The 21596-nt window shown below is 44.9% G+C and overlaps 1 protein-coding gene across 3 annotated transcripts in view; it reads left to right on the forward strand.

Moving 5' to 3' along the window:
* Positions 1-21596, forward strand: part of LOC109886640 (ankyrin repeat domain-containing protein 11) — a 145653-nt gene that overhangs the window by 72240 nt on the left and 51817 nt on the right. For 2 of the 3 annotated variants that reach the window (XM_020478272.2, XM_020478292.2), the window contains exon 3: positions 16598-16665. The exons of the other annotated variant lie outside the window; for it this stretch is intronic. The gene's annotated coding sequence lies outside the window, so the exon portion shown is untranslated. The remainder of the gene's footprint in view (positions 1-16597; positions 16666-21596) is intronic. 3 annotated transcript variants of the gene reach the window in all.

The following is a 21596-nucleotide window of genomic DNA, read 5'->3' on the forward strand; positions in this document are numbered from 1 at the left end:
CCTGTTTCCCTCTTGTCCCTTTGTTCCTCCAGTTAATTTCTCCTCCAGGCCTCCTCTCTTTCCTTCCTCTGTCTCATTCCTACCGTTTCCTGCAGGCCACACGGTGCTGGCTAGAGGCAAACACACAGTGCTCACATGAGCTCTGTGCAGAGCGGGGGGAGGGGGTCAGTACTCCTACCTAAGCATAGTGTAGAATGGTTCAGTCCAGCTGTCTGTTGCCGTTGCGCTGCACAGGCACTTCTCTGTGAAGTTGTTTGGGAACTATGCTACCAAGAGTGGCGTTAACGCTGAGTCATGCTGCGTTTTGTAAGCTCATATCTCAAACGCTTCTTATTGTAATTTCTACTCGGCTTCAGTCACAGTTCGATCCAAATCATGAATGTAAAAGGACTGATTTTGTGCTTCAGTTGCACTTCTCCACTCGGATGAGAAATCTTTGCTGTCTGTTGATAAATCAGTTTCCCGCGTTCACGAACGGGCATTCGACCAGCGGACTGCGCTCTGACTGATGTACTTTTGTCTGGTGTAGTTTTTCTCCTGTAGCAAGATAACGATTTGGAGGAAAACATTTAAAAAATGTAGCTGGCTACATTCTACGATTTAACATAAGCATTTGGGTAGCCATGCATCGTTTTTGCAATAACAAATACCTTTCTTTTTCATTGTAAGCTAATTGACCTATGTGTGGCCGTTGGACAAATAGTGTTGCATTTCTGTTGTCATCTGATGAGAACAAAGGTATTTTCTGCCGAATGTGTTGCATTCGTTTTTTGTGTGAATGAAAACTACAGTTGCACGTCCCTGATCACTCTAAGGGAAAGGGGGGTACCGAGTCCGTTGCACGGAGCTATCGGAGCTTGGGGAGAAATTGTTGTTGGGGATTAACTGCCTTGTTTCAGGGCAGAACCGTAGAGTTTTCCACCTTGCCGGCCCATGGATTCAAACCAGAAACCTTTTGGTTACTGGCCTAATGCTCTTAACCGCTAGGCTACCTGCGCAAACACTTGACTTTCAATGTAAAATGCAGGTGAAATGGTTTAAAATGTAGATTTCTTTTAATGCTCTACGTTTTGAAAATGCTGATTTCTAAAAGCTAATGATATAGCATTTTCATTCTTTATTCTCAATACTTATATCACATCTTCCTCTTCCATAATTCCTGACTGGTGAAGCACTTGTTTGATCTATCTATATGTGTGTGTTTGAGAGGGAGAGAACGAGAGGGAAGAGAGAAACGTAGTGCATCTGGATTCAGCAGGCCGGTGCAATCCCCGGGCCTGATTTAATAATGCATCCCAAAGAGTGTGTGCTGCAGATGGGGGAGCAGAGTCTAGGGGCAGGCTGGGGGGAAGGGAAAGGATGGGATGTTAGGGGAGGGATGATGTAATGTGTAATCGTATCCAGGCTGCTTTATGAAGAAGCCCTCTGCATTAGCACTGTGGCCTGGACTGCTGGCTCAATCATCAATAATTCACATGCTCCTTTTAGTGTCTCTCACCTTCCCTCTCCCCTCCCAACGCTCTCCCCTCCACTGGTCACACCTCAGTGCTGCCTCCTGCTACTGCCCAGGCAACATGCTCCTCCAAGCATGCAGTCCAATCAACTCCTTATTAAGCGCTTACCTTACACTAGGGCATATTTATTTTATTTTTATTTAACCTTTATTTAACTAGGCAAGTCAGTTAAGACTTGTTCTGTGGAGTGATGTATCGCACTTCACCATCTGGCAGTCCGACTGATGAATCTGGGTTTGGCAGATGCCAGGAAAACGCTACCTGTCCTAATGCATAGTGTCCTGTAAAGTTTGATGGAAGAGGAATAATGGTCTGGGGCTGTTTATCAGGGTTCGTGCCCCTGTGAATGAGGATTTGTAACGCTACAGCATACAATGACATTCTAGACGATTCTGTGCTTCCAACTTTGTGGCATCAGTTTGGGGAAGGCCCTTTCCTGTTTCAGCATGACAATGACCCTGTTTGCAAAGCAAGGTCCATACATGAATGGTTTGTCGATCGGTGTGGAGGAACTTGACTGGCCTTCAGAGCACTGACCTCAACCCCATCAAACACCTTTGGGATTAATTGGAACGCTGACTGCGAGCCAGGCCCAATGGCCCAACATCAGTGCCCGACCAAACTAATGCTCTTGTTGCTGAATGGAAGCAAGTTCCCGCAGCAATGTTCCAACATCTAGTTGGAAGCCTTCCCAGAAGAGTGGAGGCTGTTATAGCAGGAAAGGGGGGACCAACTCCATATTAATGCCCATGATTTTGGAGTGCGATGTTCGACGATCATGTGTCCACATACTTTTGGTCATTAAGTGTAGCTAGCTAGCGGGAGGAATAATCACAAAAAATATGATCAATGGCTCATTCAAGAGAAGACAACCTCCTGCGTTATGACTTTGGCCAGTGTTGAAATCTGACACATGATCAACGTTTTCACGATCCTAAAGTCCTATTCCTATAACTTCCAGTGTAACGAGCGGCTTTATTGCAATGCTACATCATACCGGCCAATTTCCTGCCTTCTTGAATGGCAACAGCTCAGACACACAGGAAATGACCCCGGGAATCAATAAAACATAGCTCAGAGATGCACAAAACAATATAGCATTCAAAATGGGTGAATGTTTCATTTTTTTAAGTGGCTCTCTGTAGGTCCATCCATCTGTAGTTTGCTCAAACACAGGTGCAATGCCCAATTCATTGACAACTGGGGCTTTAGCTTGCTTATATAGAGCAGGTACTACCTGTTTGCTGAAATAGGTGGGAGAGGAAGTTAGTAATGTGGATCGAGTAGTTTCACGAGGTGCTGAATGAAACCCCTTATTCTCAACCACCGACAATGGGCGAATGTTTACGGCTATAAACCCCTATCGCTCTTGTAATTTCTTTGGCCCGGTCAGAATCAAATGCCAAGGTCTGCTTGAATCCAGAGTGGGGAGACAATTGTGTCTTTGTGTTTCCGTCTCACTCCGCCGGTAGGAATATGGGGATGGGGGGTGGTGGTAGGAATATGGGGATGGGGGGTGGTGGTAGGAATATGGGGATGGGGGGTGGTGGTAGGAATATGGGGGGATGGTTGTAGGAATATGGGGATGGGGGGATGGTGGTAGGAATGGGGGGATGGTGGTAGGAATATGGGGATGGGGGGTGGTGGTAGGAATACAGGGGGATGGTGGCAGGAATACGGGTGTGATTTCGGTATAAATGTGTCCACATGTTTGAGGTGTTGACAGCTACATAGGCTATCCTTGTTGAGCGGTGCCGGTATTATATTAATGTTTTATCCACAACTCTGTCCATCACCCTTGTCTGAGGAGACAAACTGTTCCCAAACTGGAGATTTGAAATGATGGAGAATCCTCCTGGCTTATCTACCTCCACTACTCGCCATCGTACAGAAGTAGTTCCTGGCTGCGCCTGACCAAAAGACTGTTTTGAAATGCGGCGATGGCAATTTAAATTTTGATTACAAAGTGCACCTAGGCTCTGGTTTGTTTTTAACGGAATAGCCTGAAATGTTAAATCCCCTAATAGGGCTAGGCACTACACTACCACCATCATTTAATAAAGTCCTGGTTCCACCGCTGCCTGTTGCAACAGAGGTTATCTAGGAGAAAGAGGGCAGAGGAGAGGGTTTCAGAGGAGACCATGTCAGAGGTTGTTTGTTTAAAAGAGGGCTGTGATTGAAAGCAGACATCCTGGGTCTCAGGCCTGGGCCTCCATGTGCTTGTCCTCAATTCTCACCATTCTGACTGGGATGTGAGGGGATGAGGAGACAAGCTGTCTGGTCTCCAATTTACCACCCAAAGAAGATGAAGAAGATGATTGTGGTGTTGGTGTGTTGGAACCAGCAGGTACACGTTTGAAGCTGTCAGTGACAGAGACTTAGCATTTGACTGGGTCTGATCCAGACACTCCTACCTTGATGTTGCATTGAAATACAGGAGCATTCATGTTGCTCCTCGGTTTCTTGGGTGGTCAAAGCCAGGTGTCTTTGGTTTCACAGGGATTAAGGTAGGCTCCGTCCTATTTGTGCACTGTTGTGTTAGTTTTACAGCTGTGAGTAAGTGTGTGCGTTCATGTGTGAGTGCGTCTACGAAGTGAGTTGGTTTTGGTGCTGGCCAAGCTCTCTGGCTGAGGCTGTGTGATCAGACCCACCAGCTTTAGTGGTGAGTGGTGACACAGCAGAAACCAGACACACAGAGGAGAGGAAAGCTGAATCTCCTCAGAACAGTCTCCTCCCCTCCCCTCTTAATGCAGTAAGACGAGCTGGAGAATCTTGACCCAGAACAACACTGTTAACTGGCCGGGCTTCACTCTGCACAATGCTTGGCCAGTGCCCCCAACTGACATTGGGTGCACTGTATTGAAGCCACGGCACAGCCATCTTTGTACTCCTCCACCATTGTAAAAAATATATATAATTTGCAAGCTGCATAAATGCATTCATGTCTACATTTTGTTTTTGATACATTTATTCTATTAGACACCCGTATGCATACTTTTAAATTATTTTTTGGGGGAGTACTGATGTTAGTGTCACTACTACTACTACTACTACTACTACTACTACTACTACTACTACTACTACTACTATTACAAAAAAAAAATATAACTTAAATGCATGCAATTTTGTCTTTGAAACATTTAATTGAAATACTGTAGAAATACATTGATTCTTATGAAGGACCGTTCCTACTGGGGAGTGCCAATATGGCCGACTGGTGGTGTCAAAGCATCTCCATGGCCAATACATAGAATCAGCAATCCAGGGTTTATACACGTCATTGAGAACAACCCATGTGTTTGGTTTGTGTCTGTTAAATGCTCTGTTTGTAGGCCCATCAGTATTGGTGTGTATCACTGCAGCTCCTGCTGGGTTTGTTAGGCCTCCCCTCCTGGCTGATCAATGCCCTGTTTCTGTTGCTTCCTTCTCCACCTCTTCTCTTTTTTTCTTCTTTCATTTTTTTTCTTCGCTCTGTCGGGAAATGCTGAACAATTAGGAAATGCTGAACAATCTGCTTAGGCAGTACGGGGATGAGCACACGAACTAGCCTGTTTTGTCTTTTGCTGAGCAATTCCTCCCTCAGCATAGGGTGTTTTCTCTGAGCTAACCCGCTACCAGTCTTAAAGGGATACTTTGGGATTTTGGCCATGAGGCCCTTTATCTACTTCCCAAGAGTCAGATAAACTTGTGGATACCTTTTTTTTTATGTCTCTGTGAGCACTTTGAAGGAAGTTGCCAGCTAGCGCATTTTGCTGATTTGCATGAGCGCAACGACTGGAAGTCTATGGGCATCTTTTAGCATGCCAGTAGATGGTAATGACTGGCCGTCTGTGTTTCTGCTAGCATGCTAGTCGATACCCTTAGACTTCCTGTCATTGCGCTAATGCTAGTTAGTGTTGGTACACAAAGTCACGTCTAATTTCCTTCATACTGGACACAGACATAAAAAGTGGTATCCATGACGTAATCTGACTCTGGGGAAGTGGATGCAGTGCCTTATTGCCAAAACCCCAAAGTATCCTTTTAAGACCCTTGGGTTTAGTTTTGTTTTCAGCATAACACAAACCCACACTTTGTTCTTGTGGTTTTGTTTCTTTGTATAAAGATATTTTCCTACATGACAATTTAGAACAGCTCAACACATTCTCAACATATTGCTGCATAGAATGTTGTTGGTTTTTCAAATATCAGGCAGAAACCTCTCCTGCTGTTGTGATTGGATGAGAGCTGTGTAATTGATTTCAGTAAAGCAGGCCCACCATTGGAGGAAGATAATTCCACCATTAGCTAGCTGTGTGCAGAACGCTAGTTGCGTTGAATGCTGACCCTAGTCTGGGTTTTTGTCCAACCTTGTCAATTTGTGTTTTAGCCAGGGACAGGTCTCTCTCCCTCTCCCTAAACAGGCTGACCCAGCTCGGCCTCATGCCGTGTGTGAAAACAGCGACATTGTATTGGAAAGGCTGGGGGGATGGGGAGGTGATTAGGAAACCAGATCCAGGGCTGGGCTTCAAAGGGAACTGAATACTTCTGCAGAGCCTATTGATTAAACATGGAATTCTGTTGCCCTCATGTGCTCCAGAGGCAGTTCAATAGGCTTATACTAGGAAAGCTCCTATATATCTATGCCTATAGATCCAAGGCATTGAGCAGATTCATTTACTTTACTTTCAATTTATTGTGCTATACTCTCCTGAAGTATGAGTGGATTATTGTGAATGCAGCTGGAGAAGTCTTTTGGGAATATGTGTCGTCTCTAAGAGGGGAGAGTGTTTTTGTGTGTCTGTGCGTGTTTACGTGACTCTGTGATGCATTGTGGGGAATGTGTTTGGCTCCTGTGTCTGTCCATCTTTTGAATCGATCAAGTGCTGTGTCTGCGAGTGGGGAAAGTACTAGAGATTTGGGCAGGGGTGCAGTCAGGAAGGTCCAGTAATGGCTGAATCAAAGATTACTTCCGCCCCCTCGTTGTTCCCTCTCCAACTATCTTCCCCTGTCCTCTCCTCCTCAAGTTCTCTGGCCTCTTCTGTTGGAGGAAGAGAATCACTCCATTCTCTCTCCCTAATGTCATCTCTATATTCTACCTTGCAATGTTATTAAAGTTCTGTTGCTCTCTCCCTCTGTTCCCTCTGTCCTCTTTGTTCATAGCCCCTTCTCCCCTCTCCTCTGTTTTTCCTCCCCTCCCCTATGAAGGTGCATGCCGAATGGAGCCAAGTAAATACTTCTCTATGCGGAAGCACAACCCTCTCTTCCACACACTGCCTATGTAGGTCACTGTGAATCTCTACGTTTCACATGCCCACGGATTTTTGCACTCCACAGATTCTCACATGCAGAAGGCAAGAAAGAGAGACCATGAATGTGGTTTGGATTGGGTTAGAGCACCATTGTTTAATTTGAATACATTTTTCTCTGCATTTATTTTGACCAAGTAAACTCAGCAAAAAAACAAACGTCCTCTCGCTGTCAACTGCGTTTATTTTCAGCAAACTTAACATGTGGAAATATTTGTATGATCATAAGATTCAACAACTGAGGCACAAACTGAACAAGTTCCACAGACATGTGACTAACATAAATGGAATAATGTGCCCCTGAACAAAGGGGGGGGGTAAAAATAATCTCCTCCTCATGGACTGCACCAGATTTGCCAGTTCTTGCTGTGAGATGATACCCCACTCTTCCACCAAGGCACCTATAACTTCCCGGACATTTCTGGGGGGAATAGCCCTAGCCCTCACCCTCCGATCCAACAGGTCCCAGATGTGCTCAATGGGATTGAGATCGAGGCTGTTCGCTGGCTATGGCATAACACTGACATTCCTGTCTTGCAGGAAATCACGCACAGAACGAGCAGTATGGCTGGTGGCATTTCTCATGCTGGAGAGTCATGTCAGGATGAGCCTGCAGGAAGGGTACCACATGAGGGAGGAGGATGTCTTCTCTGCAACGCACAGCATTGAGATTGCCTGCAATGACAACAAGCTCAGTCCGATGATGCTGTGACACACCGCCCCAGACCATGACGGACCCTCCACCTCCAAATCGATCCCTCTCCAGAGTACAGGCCTCGGTGTAACGCTCTTTCCTTCAACGATAAACGTGAATCCGACCATCACCCCTGGTGAGACAAAACTGTGACCCGTCAATGAAGAGCACCTTTTGCCAGTCCTGTCTGTTCCAGCGACGGGGGGTTTGTGCCCATAGGCAATGTTATTGCCGGTGATGTTTGGTGAGGACCTGCCTTGCAACAGGCCTACAAGCCCTCAGTCCAACCTCTCTCAGCCTATTGCGGACAGTCTGAGCACTGATGGAGAGATTGTGCGTTCCTGGTGTAACTCGGGCAGTTGTTGCCTTCCTGTACCTGTCCTGCAGGTGTGATATTCGGATGTACCCATCTTGTGCAGGTATTACACGTGGTCTGCCACTGCTTGGACAATCAGCTGTCTGTCCTGTCTCCCTGTAGCGCTGTCTTAGGCGTCTCACAGTACGGACATTGTAATTTATTGCCCTGGCCACATCTGCAGTCCTCATGCCTCCTTGTAGCATACCTAACACTGAACCCAAACCGACTGCGCGAGTGCGCTATCGTGCATACATTTATTTTGTCCCCTCACACCAATCTCTATCACGACACGCAGGTTAAAATATCAAAACAAACTCTGAACCAATTACATTAATTTTGGGACAGGTCGCATTAAACCTTTATGGCCATTTAGCTAGCTAGCTTGCACTTGTTTGCTAATTTGTGCTATTTAGTTAGCTTACTGTTGCTAGCTAATTTGGCCTGGGATATAAAGATTGTTATTTTACCTGAAATGCACAAGGTCCTCTTCTCCGACAATTAATCCACACATAAAATGGTCAACCGAATCGTTTCTAGTCATCTCTCCTCCTCCTGCGAGAGCCATGTGGGTGCAATAATTGAATAATATAGATTTCTACATTTATTTTGCAACGCGAGCAGTGTAGTCAGCCTGTAAGGCGCGTTCACACAGATGAGCAGGGACCCTGGGCATCTTTCTTTTGGTGTTTTTCCAGAGTCTGTAGAAAGGCCTCTTTAGTGTCCTAAGTTTTCATAACTGTGACCTTAATTGCCTACCGTCTGTAAGCGTGTTAGTGTCTTAACGACCGTTCCATAGGTGCATGTTCATTAATTGTTTATGGTTCATTGAACACACATGGGAAACGGTTTAAACCCTTTACAATGAAGATCTGTGAAGTTATTCGAATTTTTATGAATTCTTTGAAAGACAGGGTCCTGAGAAATATTTTTTTTTGCTGAGTTTATCTCTGATTTGTGAGCTATTTGTCATGATTGATTTGTGTTCTCATTTTAGAAGCATTATGTTGTCATGCAGTGTTTTGTGTGAAATTTGCCAGGCCAGTTCCCATGGGAAGTTCTGTGGTGATGTTGTCCCAGAGTTTCATGTTCACCTGGCCTTTCAATGTACTAGAACTAAAATCAAGGAATGCAAAGCAGAGGGAACATGTCATGTTTAAACACAACCCTTCTCCTCTACACAGCCCTCAGACTTTGCTCTGACCTAATTGCTGAAATCCACTAGCAACCAACCAGAAAGCATAGGCTACTTTTCCTGTTTCAGAAATGTCAGAATCTTCTCCACTGAGTGTTGTATTGTTGATGGCTTAAAATCACATGGGAGCAGAATAGCTTGTTACTTCGTTTGTGCTGGTCTGATGTACTGTTACTTACTGCCAATTTTGTCAGCTAGATCTCCAAGAATGAGAGTGTGAAACAATGGTCATTAGCTGTGTGTTTTACTTATGCACTCTGGTAAAGTGAGTGACTGGCTGGCCTATTATAGGACAGTTTTTCTGTGTTTGTCTCCCCGCTCTCCTGGTGGGATGTGGGCTGTGTAGGGCAGGGGCTGTACGGGATGGTACAGTGAGTTGGGGTTTGCTCTGATCTAAGCTGACTTTGAGCTGAGACGCTGGCCTACCCGAGAGAGCTCTGGCCCACTCTCTGCCTCTGCTCTCACCTTATCTGGTCGACACTAACAGATTTATTTGCTTTTAAATTCATTACATTCTGCCCTAATTCGTTTAGCAGGCTGGAGTGCAGAGTTTAGGCCTGTGTGAAGTGGAAAAAGTGTGCAGACATATCTTGCACTTTCCTTGATTGTCTCATACATTAGAAACACTAAGAATTGGTCCTATTATACCTTTTGGCGGAGGAGAGGCAGAGGTTTATTATTGAAGGGAGCACAAGGCAGCGGTTTCATAACGGAGGGAGAACCATGCCTACTGTAGGTAGTAGCCCTTACAATGCCTCCAGCTAACACACATGTAACTCCCGGCGTTCGCGTTAACTTAGAATTCTGCATTTTTCACTCAGAAAAAAATAAAACACTTAAATATTTTGCTGCATTTTATAAACGCAGATCTGAAATGCTTATTGTAATTTCTGCTCGGCTTCAGCCACATTTAGCTCCAAATCATGATGTAAATGGACTAATTTAGTGTGCTTCAGTTGCACTTCTTCACGCTGATAAATATTTACTCTTGTCTTGATAAATCTTATTCCTGCATTCACGAACGGGCATTCCGTCAACACTCTTGACTGAAGTACTTTTCTCTGGGGTAGTTTTTCTCCTGTAGCAAATGAAAATGCACGATTAACATAAGGAAATATAGGTGGTAACATTCATTCTATGATTAGAAGGAGAAATCTGATGGCCATGCATCATTTTAGCAAAAAAAAATCCCTTGCTTATTTCTATGCTAATTTCTTTTTGTGGCTGCTAGCCAAATAGTGTTGCACTTCTGTTGTCATCTGATTTCTGCTGATTGTGTTGCATGAATTTATTTTGTGTGAATAAAAACCATGGTTACATGTCCTTGATCAATCTATTGAAGCAAATGAACACTGTTGACTTTCAATATAAAATGCAGGTGAAATGTTTTCAAATGCAGATTTTGATGGTCTGCATTTTGCTAGTGCATATTTCTGAAAGCTAATGCAAACCCTGACTCCAGGAAACCACCCATCGTGTGTTCTTGTCTAATGGGAAACGACTTTCTTCTAATGGGAATCATATCCTTTTCTGATACATTTAGTTTCTTACTGCCTAGATGGAACAGTTAACACCTAAAACCAACGGTTTGTTGTCAACAAATGCAAATCATTGGGTAGGAGGCCGTCCACAGGTACGTTCTTGTTTGTAGCCAGGCCAAAAGGCTATGACAAGCTTCACTCCATTGATCTAGGTGTGTGTTCGTGGGCAGAATGGGATATTTGGAGTAGCGGATACCTTTTTAGGTAATGTGATATCCTCGCCACTCACAAGGGGGGCAATAGCAATGTTTATTTTTTTGTCTTTTCATTTTGTGAAACCAATGAAGAATCGCCTTCCCTTGTATGTAGTATTAGCAAGTTGGCAGCCTAGCTAATCAAATCAAATTTTATTGGTCACATACACGTTTAGCAGATGTCATTGCGGGTGTAGCGAAATTCTTGTGTTTCTAGCTCCAACAGTGCAGTAATATCTAACAATACACACATCTAAAAGTAACAGAATAGGATTAAGAAATATATAAATATTAGGACGAACAATGTCGGAGTGGCATAGACTGAAATACATTAGAGATGAGTAAAGCAATATGTATGTAAACATTATTAAAGTGACTAGTATTCCATTATTAAAGTGGCCAATGATTTCAAGTCTATGTATATAGGGCAGCAGCCTCTAAGGTGCAGGATTATGTAACCGGGTGGAAGCTGGCTAGTGATGGCTATTTAACAGTCTGGTGGCCTTGAGATAGCTGTTTTTCAGTCTCTCTGTCCCAGCTTTGATGCACCTGTACTGACCTCGCCTTCTGGATGATAGCGGGGTGAACAGGCAGTGGCTTGGGTGCTTGTTGTCCTTGATGAACTTTTTGGCCTTTCTGTGACATCAGGAGCTGTAGATGTCCTGGAGGGCAGGTAGTTTGCCCCTGGTGATGCGTTGGGCAGACTGCACCACCCTCTGGAGAGCCCTGCGGTTGCGGGCAGTGCAGTTGCCGGACCAGACGGTGATACAGCCCGACAGGAGGCTCTCAATTGTGCATATGTTTAAGCCTCCTGAGGTTGAAGAGGTGCCTTTGCACCTGCTTCACCACACTGTCTCTGTGGGTGGACCGTTGCAGATCGTCAGTGATGTGTATGCCGAGGAATTCGAAGCTTTCCACCTTCTCCACTGTGGTCCCGTCATTGTGGATATGGGGGTGCTCCCTCTGCTGTTTCCTGAAGTCCACGATCAGCTTCTTTGTTTTGTTGATGTTGAGTGAGAGGTTATTTTCCTGGCACCACGCTTCCAGGCACCGTGCTGTCTCATCATTGTTGGTAATCAGGCCTACTACCCTTGTGTCTACAAACTTCATGATTGAGTTGGAGGCGTGTGGCTATGCAGTCATGGGTGAACACAAAGTACAGGAAGGGGCTGAGTACACACCCTTGTGGGTCCCCTGTGTTGAGATTCAACGAAGTGGAGGTGTCGTTTCCTACCTTTACCATCTGTGGGCGGCCCGACAGGAAGTCCAGGACCCAATTGCACAGGGTGAGGTTCAGACCCAGGGGACATATTAATGATGAGCTTGGAGGGTAATATGGTGTTGAATGCTGCGCTATAGTCAAAGAACAGCATTCTTTTGTAGGTCTACCTCTTGTCCAGATGGGATAGGGCGGTGTGCAGTGTGATGGTGATTGCATTGTCTGCGAATCTATTGGGGCGGTAAGCAAATGTAAGAGGGTGTCAGGTAAGGTAGAGGTGATATGATCCTTAACCTAACCTCCTCAAAGAACTTCATGATGACTTAAGTGAGTGCTACGGGGCAATAGTCATTTAGTTCAGTTACCTTTGCTTTCTTTACCCGGAACATATCCCAGTCCGCGTGATCAAAACAATCTTGAAGCATGGATTCAATGTGTTGGTAGCACTTCGATAGTGTTTTACGCACATTTAAAAAAAATCCCATGCTACAATAAATGTAGCCTCAGGACATGTGGTTTCCAGTTTGTATAAAGTCCAGTGTAGTTTTGAGGGCCGTCGTGGGATCTGCTTAATGGGGAGTATACACGGCTGTGACTATAACCGAAGAGAATTCTCTTGGGAGGTAATACGGTCTGCATTTGATTGAGGTATTCTAGGTTGGGTGAACAAAAGGACTTGAGTTTCTGTACATTATCACAATCACACCATGAGTAGTTAATCATGAAACATACAAAGTCGTATTCCTGGTCGTAATGCTGGTGATTTACCTCCACTCTGATATCCAAACGTTCGTTCCGTCTGTATGCAATAACACAAAATATTCCTGGGCTAATAATGTAAGAAATAACTTGCTTAGGGCAGCTCTGCTTCTAGCTCCTATCTGTCAGCACCCACATCTCCATGTGAAATAATCACATTTCTAATTGAAAAACATGCCCAAGCAAATATTCTTACACTTGCCGATGTGACCTTAACCTCGGGACAGTTGATCTAACATGCATTAATGTGACTAGCATGATGTTTTAAGTAACAGGAAGATTTCTCAGGGCATAGACATATCTGATATGGGCAGAAAGCTTAAATTTGTGTTAATCTAACTGCACTGTCCAGTTTACCATAGCTATTACAGTGAAATAATACCATGCTATTGTTTGAGGAGAGTGCAAGTCCAATCAAAGTTTATTTGTCACGTGCTCCGAATACAAGTTATGCACAGTTATGAACTTGAAAATGTATTAATAAACCAATTAGGCACATTTTGGCCAGTCTTGATACATGTTCAGCAGAAATACAATGGTTCATTGGATCGGTCTAAAACTTTGCACACTGCTGCCATCTAGTGTCTGCCATCAAATTGCGCCTCAGCTGATATAATAGTGTGACCTTACTCTTGTGTTTCAATGATGACGGGGGAAAAAATATATATATATTTTATCTTTTACCAGATCTAATGTGTTATGTTCTCCTACATATTTCCACAAAATTCGAAGTGTTTCCTTTCAAATGGTATCAAGAATATGGATGTCTGCTTCAGGTCCTGAGCTACAGGCATACCCAGATTTGGGTATGACATTTTTGGCGAAAATTGGAGAGGAAAAAAAGTGTCCGATCCTTAAGAATGTTAACCTGCCTAGGACTGGGGTTCTGCTAGCCGCAACAGCCAGTGAAAGTGCAGGGCGCCAAATTCAAAACAACAAGAATCTTCAAGCATACAAATATTTTACACCATTTTAAAGATACAATTCTTGTTAATCTAGCCACAGTGTCTGATTTCAAAAGGGATGTACAGCAAAAGCACCACAAACAATTGTTAGGTCACCACCAAGCCACAGAAAAACACAGCCATTTTTTCCAGCCAAAGAGAGGAGTCACAAAAAGCAGAAATAGAGAAAATGAATCACTAACCTTTGATCTTCATCAGATGACACTCATAGGACTTCATGTTACACAACACACGTATGTTTTGTTTGATAAAGTTCATATTTATTTTTAAAAAATCTGAGTTTACATTGGCGCTTTACGTTCAGTAGTTCTAAAACATGCGGTGATATTGCAGAGAGCCACATCAATTTACAGAAATACTCATAATAAACATTGATAAAGATACGACTATTATACATGGAACTTTAGATAAACTTCTCCTTAATGCAACCAGAAGTCAGATTTCAAAAAAACTTTACGGAGAAAGCAAACCATGCAATAATCTGAGTACAGCCTTTAGACAACAAAGCAGCCAAAAAGATACCTGCCATTATTGGGTAGTCAACATTACTCAGAAATAGCATTTTAAATATTCAATTACCTTTGATGATCTTCATCAGATTGCACTCCCAATAATCCCAGTTCCACCATAAAATGTTTGATTTGTTTGATAATGTCCATCCGTTATGTCCAAATATCTTCTTTTGTTAGGGCGTTTGGTAAACAAATCCAAAAGCGCGTTCAGATCGCGCCGAACGTCGGATGAGAAGTTCAAAAAGTTTCGTTACAGCTTGTAGAAACATGCCAACCTAAGTATGGAATCAATATTTAGGATGTTTTTAGCATAAAACTTCATTAATGTTCCAACTGGGCAATTCCTTTGTCTGTACAAATGAAGTGGAACGGAGCTAACTTTCACGTGAGCGCGCCAGACCGAGGCTGTGGCACTCTGCCAGACCACTCACTCAAAGAGCTCTTATGAGCCCCTCCTTTAGAGTAGAATCCTCAAAACAGGTTATAAATACTGTTGACATCTAGTGGAATCCTTGGGAAGTGAAACATAACTAATTCCCCACTGTTGGCTGAGTTGAAACACTACAAACCTCAGATTTCCCACTTCCTGGTTGGATTTTTTCTCATGTTTTTGCCTGCCATATGAGTTCTGTTATACTCACAGACATCATTCAAACAGTTTTTTAGAAACTTCAGAGTGGTTTCTATCCAAATGTACTACTTATATGCATTTTCTAGCTTTTACGGCTTAGTAGCAGGCAGCTTAACTTGGGCACGTTTTTCATCCAAGCTACCCAATACTGCCCCCTACCCCAAAGAAGTTAAACACTGCCCCTGTTTGATATGCTGCTTGTGTATTCATTCCCATATCAGCTAAAAAAAACAATGTCATGTTTTCTCACAGAGCAATAAACCACATGGCTAGCTAGTTGGCTCCAGCAGGTTTTACCATTTCACAATACATTGTAATCAGTTATTACAGGCCAAGTTATTACTTCTAAGCAGAATACTTTTTTGGGTGTGTTCTTGTTGTTTGGTTTACTGGTTGAACAGTTGCTGATGTAACCGATGTGAAATGGCTAGCTAATTAGCGGGGTGCGCGCTAATAGCGTTTCAATCGGTGACGTCACTCGCTCCGAGACCTTGAAGTAGTTGTTCCCCTTGCTCTGCAAGGGCCACAGCTTTTGTGGTGCGATGGGTAACGATGCTTTGAGGGTGGCTGTTGTCGATGTGTGCAGAGGGTTCCTGGTTCGAGCCCAGGTAGGGGATGAGCAACACTCAATCTTGCATCTGCGTAGAGCTTTTAGTAACCTTAAGTGTTTTGGCTGTAAACTCAAGCTCATAGCCATAGTGGATGTGTTCTGCTCTTAAAGTTGTTATCTTAGTGACACAATTAAATTTTTAAAATGGGGCCATTATGCCAAGTTGAGATTGAGCCTCCCCAATCTTTTTTTTACCTGTTGGCTGCTGCGGCCCGGCAGATGAAATTGAAATCCGCTTTAAGACCCTCTTCATATTTGTCTGGGACTGTTTATAAAGGCAGCCCTATTTAAGTTACACAAAAGGTGGAAAGAAGGTGTGTAATTGCTTTGTTTTTATTTGTTTCCATTTCTGTTTTCCTGGAAGTCTTCACTGTGAACAAGTGATTGGTTCCAGTGTGGGAAGGCAATTCTTCTCCTGTTCTCCACACATGGCCCCCAGTATCTGCATATGAATATGGCCTTCTGCTCAGACTGAGTGGAGCCCCAGCCCTCTCCCAATGCCCCCCCACTCACAGCACAGGGGCCCCCGCTCCTCACATGCTGTTATGCAATCGTGTGTGTGTGTGTGTGTGTGTGTGATGACACTGAAGAGGGAAGACCTGGAAAGATGTGTGTCAGGGGAACACTAAACAGGAGTCTTGTGGTGGGGGATGGAAGGCTGGCTGGATGCAGACGCCTGTCACAGGCATTTAGAAATGAAGCAGAGGCCTTGAAGAACAGCTCGATTCCCTGGCCTACTTTTCGGAGCCTATAGCGTGCGGCACATGTGTGTCCTTTTGTGTTCCCCTTTCTGTGTCTTCTTTTACGTCAGTGTGAGCGTGCCTCTTGATCAAAGGAGCATACTGAGGATTTTGATGAGTCACTCAACCACACTCTCAAAAAAACATCCCGTCATTATGTCCTTATTTGGGCTGAGATGTATTTGACTACCTTTCACAGTGTTGGTCAAGTCCATTTAGGAGCAACGCTATACTGGAACATAAGAGAGACATGCAAAGGGAGAGAGTCAGGAAACCACTAGGGAGGTTGGGGAAAATGAGAGCTATGTGGAGGGAACATGAGTGGCCGGGTATGCAGTCTGCACATTTTCATGCGTGTATCATCTTTCCCTTCTCCCCAGTTTCAATGCACCCCTTGTCCTGTGAGCGCCCAGGCTGTCGTGGATCCCGTGCCCCTGCTGTTCAACTGGTAAGACCCGGGGCCGCCCTCCTCGGCTGTGTTTTCCACCCAGCCCAAACAAAAAACAATTACCACTGACACTAGCTAACGCATCCAATCTGTTGCCCACATGTCTATCCGTCTCAGCCCAGGCCAGCCTACCTGATGTTCCCTCCTTCCTTCCCACGTCCCCCTCTCTTTCCCTGGCCTGGCTTATCTGATAGAGCTGTATTATATCAGCAGCTCTTTCTCTCTCTACTCCACATGTCTGCTGGCCCAGTCCCATGCTGCAGGCTGCCAGGCTGCCTGACAAGACCAGCGGAGATCTAATCTCTGTGCTATCAAGAGGTGTCAGTATCACGAGCAGTGGTGTATCATTACAGCCTTACCAGGCCTTGTCTCTGGCTGGATAATTAGGACTCTGGGCCAGTGTGGTGCAACTCCTGGTACGCCAAAACCCTCAATGACACGTTTCTCATTTTTCTCTCCACTCTCATTCCCTCCCTCTCTTCGCTGATTGGCTGATTGCCTTCCTGCTCGTGGAGATAAAATGTTTGCAGCTTGTCAAATATTTCCATGAGAGTGAGTGTGGTGTTAGCAGTGGGCCATCAACAGGAAATTCCAGGCTGAAAGAGGGAAGGAGAGAGGGAGAGCTTATAGCTTCAGGCAGGCCTCTCCTGTCTCTTTGCCTCTCTTTCTGCTGTGTAAAGCTTTCAGACATACAAGAGCGGGGCTGGATGTTTGAGACATGGGTAGAGAGTGAGAGAGAGCTGATGTAGCTCTCTGGGTTAGGTCGGGACTATGTGAGGCTCAGGCTGATGAGAAGTGCCTGTGTTGCGGTAGAGCTGCCAAATTTTAGGGGAAAGCTTTAATTGTCTAAATTGCATACATCTGGTTGGAGTTGGTGTCTGGAAGTGTCTTGCAGCTTTGATGACAGACAGAATGGTGATGCCCTGTGAAAAAGGGGGAGAACTATCCCCTCAGGCCTGCGCCTCTGTATAGGACTGTAGAGCTGGAAACACACACACATGGCCTGGCTTATATATATTCACCTTATATATATATATATATATATATATATATATATATATATATATATATATAGACACACACACACACACACACACACACACACACACACACACACACACACACACACACACACAGACACACACACACACACACACAGACAGACACACACAGACACACACAGGGAAAGGGTGTTGTGGCTCTGGTATTCATGTCTTTTCCCTCCATTGATGCAATGTGATGAGTCAGGCTGGTGTTTTGACTCACTTTATATTTGATGTCATGGGGTTGAAAGCTTGGCCAACACAGGCCATAGGAAATCAAACTTTATTTTCCACACGCGCCGATACAACAAGTGTGGACTTTACCGTGAAATGCTTACTTACAAGCCCTTAACCAACAGTGCAGTTCAAGATTATTATTTTTTTGACCAAGTAGACTCAAATAAAAAGTAATAATAAAAAGCTACAGAATCCATGTGATGGATGAAGTTGTGTGCTTGCAACAGTAGAAAAGCCGACAATGTCATGTGGACAACTCATTTATGTTGAATTACTCAGCCATTTTTAGAGTTGTATAACAACACACTGTTAGAATCTTAATATCACAAACAGTAATTTGTGTTGTACGCAGTTATAAGAGGACATGTCACACCCCCCATTCACCACCAGTCATTCACAGCCATCCAGCCAGCCTGCGCAGATGGCAAATAAAAACGATACCTAAACTATATTAAAACTCATTTCACGCATATTAATCGAGTTAGCCTAACGACAAGATTAAATTGGCAATAGTCTGATAGGTGACAGTACTATGAATTGTGAAATTGTATGAAGAGATAGGTGCAGATTGAAATGTCCAAAAGACACGTCATTGGCTGGAAGGGGGTGTCCCTTGAGGACTTTCTAGTGTTAAGTATTTCACATGGTTTCTGCTGGACAGGTCATTCATTTGTATTCTTGACATGGAAAAGAGGAGAGAGGAATAAGTTGAGAAGAGATCCACAATGCACTAGTTTGAGCCAAATTGTCTGTCGCCCCCATTTTTTACCCTCATCAACCCCCTCCCTGAGTCTGAGGGGTCATGACCTCCCCACTCCCCCAATGAGGCTCCAGAACAGAGTGGCCATTGTCACAGAGAAGCCTGTCCAGCCATTGAGCTGAAACCCAATAGGGGCCAAACACTGCGGCTGCTCCCTGCCTGGGCTAAATCAGGCCAGGGCTCAATAGCCAGAGCTCTTTGTCCTGCCTGGGGCCAGGAGCAGGCGCAAGGCTCAAATACAGACACTATGGGAAGGGGGAACACAAGCCACAGCTATACAAGTGTTTTTCCACCACAGTCAACCGAGGCACACATTGAAGGAAAGCACATTTCTTGGCCCAGAGTGCAAGAGAACAATTTCTTTGATGTATGGTTGTCAAAGGAAAACATTGGTCTGGATTTGTGAAGTCATTGTTGACGCTCACCCCTCACATGTGGTGAATGTGGACAGACTGCCATGTTCAGCTGACCATCTCCGCCGGGGGGGGGGGGGGTCTTGTGACTCAGATCTTTTGTTTTACACAGAGGGCTCTGCTCATAGCTGGAGTGAGTGTGTCCCGAACACCCTGATATCCTGCTGAAGCCGCCCACACAGCCCTGGTTCACTGGCTTGAGCAAACTAGAGCCATTTTAGCCCAGCCAGCCACCCCTATAGGGAACCATACAGCATACCATGCAGCAGAGCTGTGCCCTGTCGGCATTGCACTGACATAAACAGAAGAACATTACGCCTTCTTACTGAATGCAAATAGCTCCTGTGAGAAATGGTCTGGTATGACCGTGTCAGCCTTCCCCCTCCTTCTACCTCTATAATACTAGGGCCAGATAGTCTCTCACTGGGTACAGATGTATGCTATTCCACATGGTACATTCTGCAGGAGCCACAATAATGGAGGAGGCCTGGGTTAAAGTGGTGAACGGGTTGGCTTTGTTAAAACTTAAAGGCCTGTATTAAAATCAGTGGGGAAGTCTGCTCGGAGCCTCTTAAAAGCACTCAGACCCAATACTGGCTGCTGGAAGCGAGGATGATTCATTACTTTTCCCAATTTACTGATATTTACTCCAGCAGCGTTGTGCCAACCGGCCCCAAGGCCTGCTCTACTCTGCAGTCAGTGTGGGGGAGGGAGCACCAGGGCAAATGGTGCTAGTCTGGTTCAGTGCTGCCCCAGGAAATGGCACGGCCAAGCTGTTCTCAGAGATGTCCATGGTTCTGTACAAGCTCAGAATGTGAGTCTGTTGCCATTGTGTCTCCACTGCAGGCTAAAACCCTGTTGTGTGCTGTGCAGCTCTCTTTGCTAGCTAGGTATCTCTCCAAGCTTAGCTGTTTTTCTGAGAAGGAAGAGGTGACGTTTGACTGGAAGGTAGCAGGGCTTCCTTTCCTTTCCCCACCACCTCCCAATTCCATCTGCTCCCTTGAACAAGGCCTGTGTGTGTGTGCCGCTCCAGCGCTGCTAATGGAGAGGGCTTCCCAGAATGCATTGTAGCGTGAGGCTGTGCTCTGAATTCAGTGGCTGCTGCTCTCACATCGTCTGGTAGTCCGCGATGAGGGGGAAGGAAGACTGTTTCATTCCATCTTTCCTTCAGCCTTGTGAAATCATGTGAGCTTATAGCTATTAGCCTATTTCTCAATCACTCTCTCTACTTTTTCTCACTCATTTTTCTCTCTCCTCTCTCTTGCTCTCTCCCTCTCCTCTCTCTTGCTCGCTCTCTCTGCCTGTGCGTCCAGATATTTGTTATTTAAACGGAATACACCCTCTCTCTTAATCAAGTGTTTTACTCGTTCTTCTCCCCTTACACATGTGTGGAGTTTGTTTACTGCCCAGTAACACACACAACATGGGCAGCCAGTCACAGCTCAGTGACGCTTCAGCTTGCCTTGGCTTCATTGAGGAGGGAAGAATATCCCTTTCATACCAAGACATTTTTCCACCGACTTTACCATACCGCCAACTTTTTCGCGTTTTCTTTATCTGAAAGGTATTTTCGGTATCAAAGCCGAAACTTTTATTTCCACCAAATGATCGCGTAATCATATTTCTGTCAGAGAAATGTGCATTCACGAGCTTCCTGTCACTCTGGTTACCATGACAATGATCACAACAGGGTCCAAGTTTAATGTCTCTCGCTCCTTCCTGGCAAAAGCAATGGCGATATGAAAGGCAAATGGTGACAAGAATGTGGTGAACATTTGGCTTTTTGAAAGGGGACCATATAAACATTGCTCAATTCTTTTTTCAGGCAATGTACCGCAAGTCCTATGTGAATTGGGTATAACAGACCTGCATTAGAATCCACTGCAGGCAGCAGAGAGAATCACTCCATACTAATCCATTCACGTCCCCTCTGACTAGCCCATGTAGCCTAGTCATTGGAAACTGACATATTTGGTGACCGGTGTCATTGGTTCAGTGGAAGGGTTCTTGGATGGCACTAGTCCAAACCACTAATTGGTGCGGGTCTACTTGTCTAATGAGAGTATTGATTGTTCCATTGTGTGGCTCAGCTCTGGCCGGCTGTGGACACAGTGTGTCTGTCTGAGGGAAGGGGCTGCCCTGGATATGTGGGGCTCAGGTCTGGCTGGCTGTGGACACAGTGTGTCTGTCTGAGGGAAGGGGCTGCCCTGGATATGTGGGGCTCAGTGGTGGCCAATGGTGATTTCATTTAGTAGCAATGAGAATACATGTATGGGAGGACAACATTGCAGAGAGGATAGAAAGGGGAAACAGGGAGTGACTGAACGACAGAGCTGGAGGTGGAATGTATTCAGAAGGAAAGAGCATATTTAGTGGAGCCAGCCTGCTCCAGGTCATCTGTTGTGGCTGTAATTGCTTATGTGCTTGGTGGGGAACATGTTCCAAAGTTATACAGCGATCCCCAGGGGGGCGTGGGCG

This window comes from Oncorhynchus kisutch, linkage group LG3, assembly GCF_002021735.2.
Source record: "Oncorhynchus kisutch isolate 150728-3 linkage group LG3, Okis_V2, whole genome shotgun sequence".
NCBI lineage: Eukaryota > Metazoa > Chordata > Actinopteri > Salmoniformes > Salmonidae > Oncorhynchus > Oncorhynchus kisutch.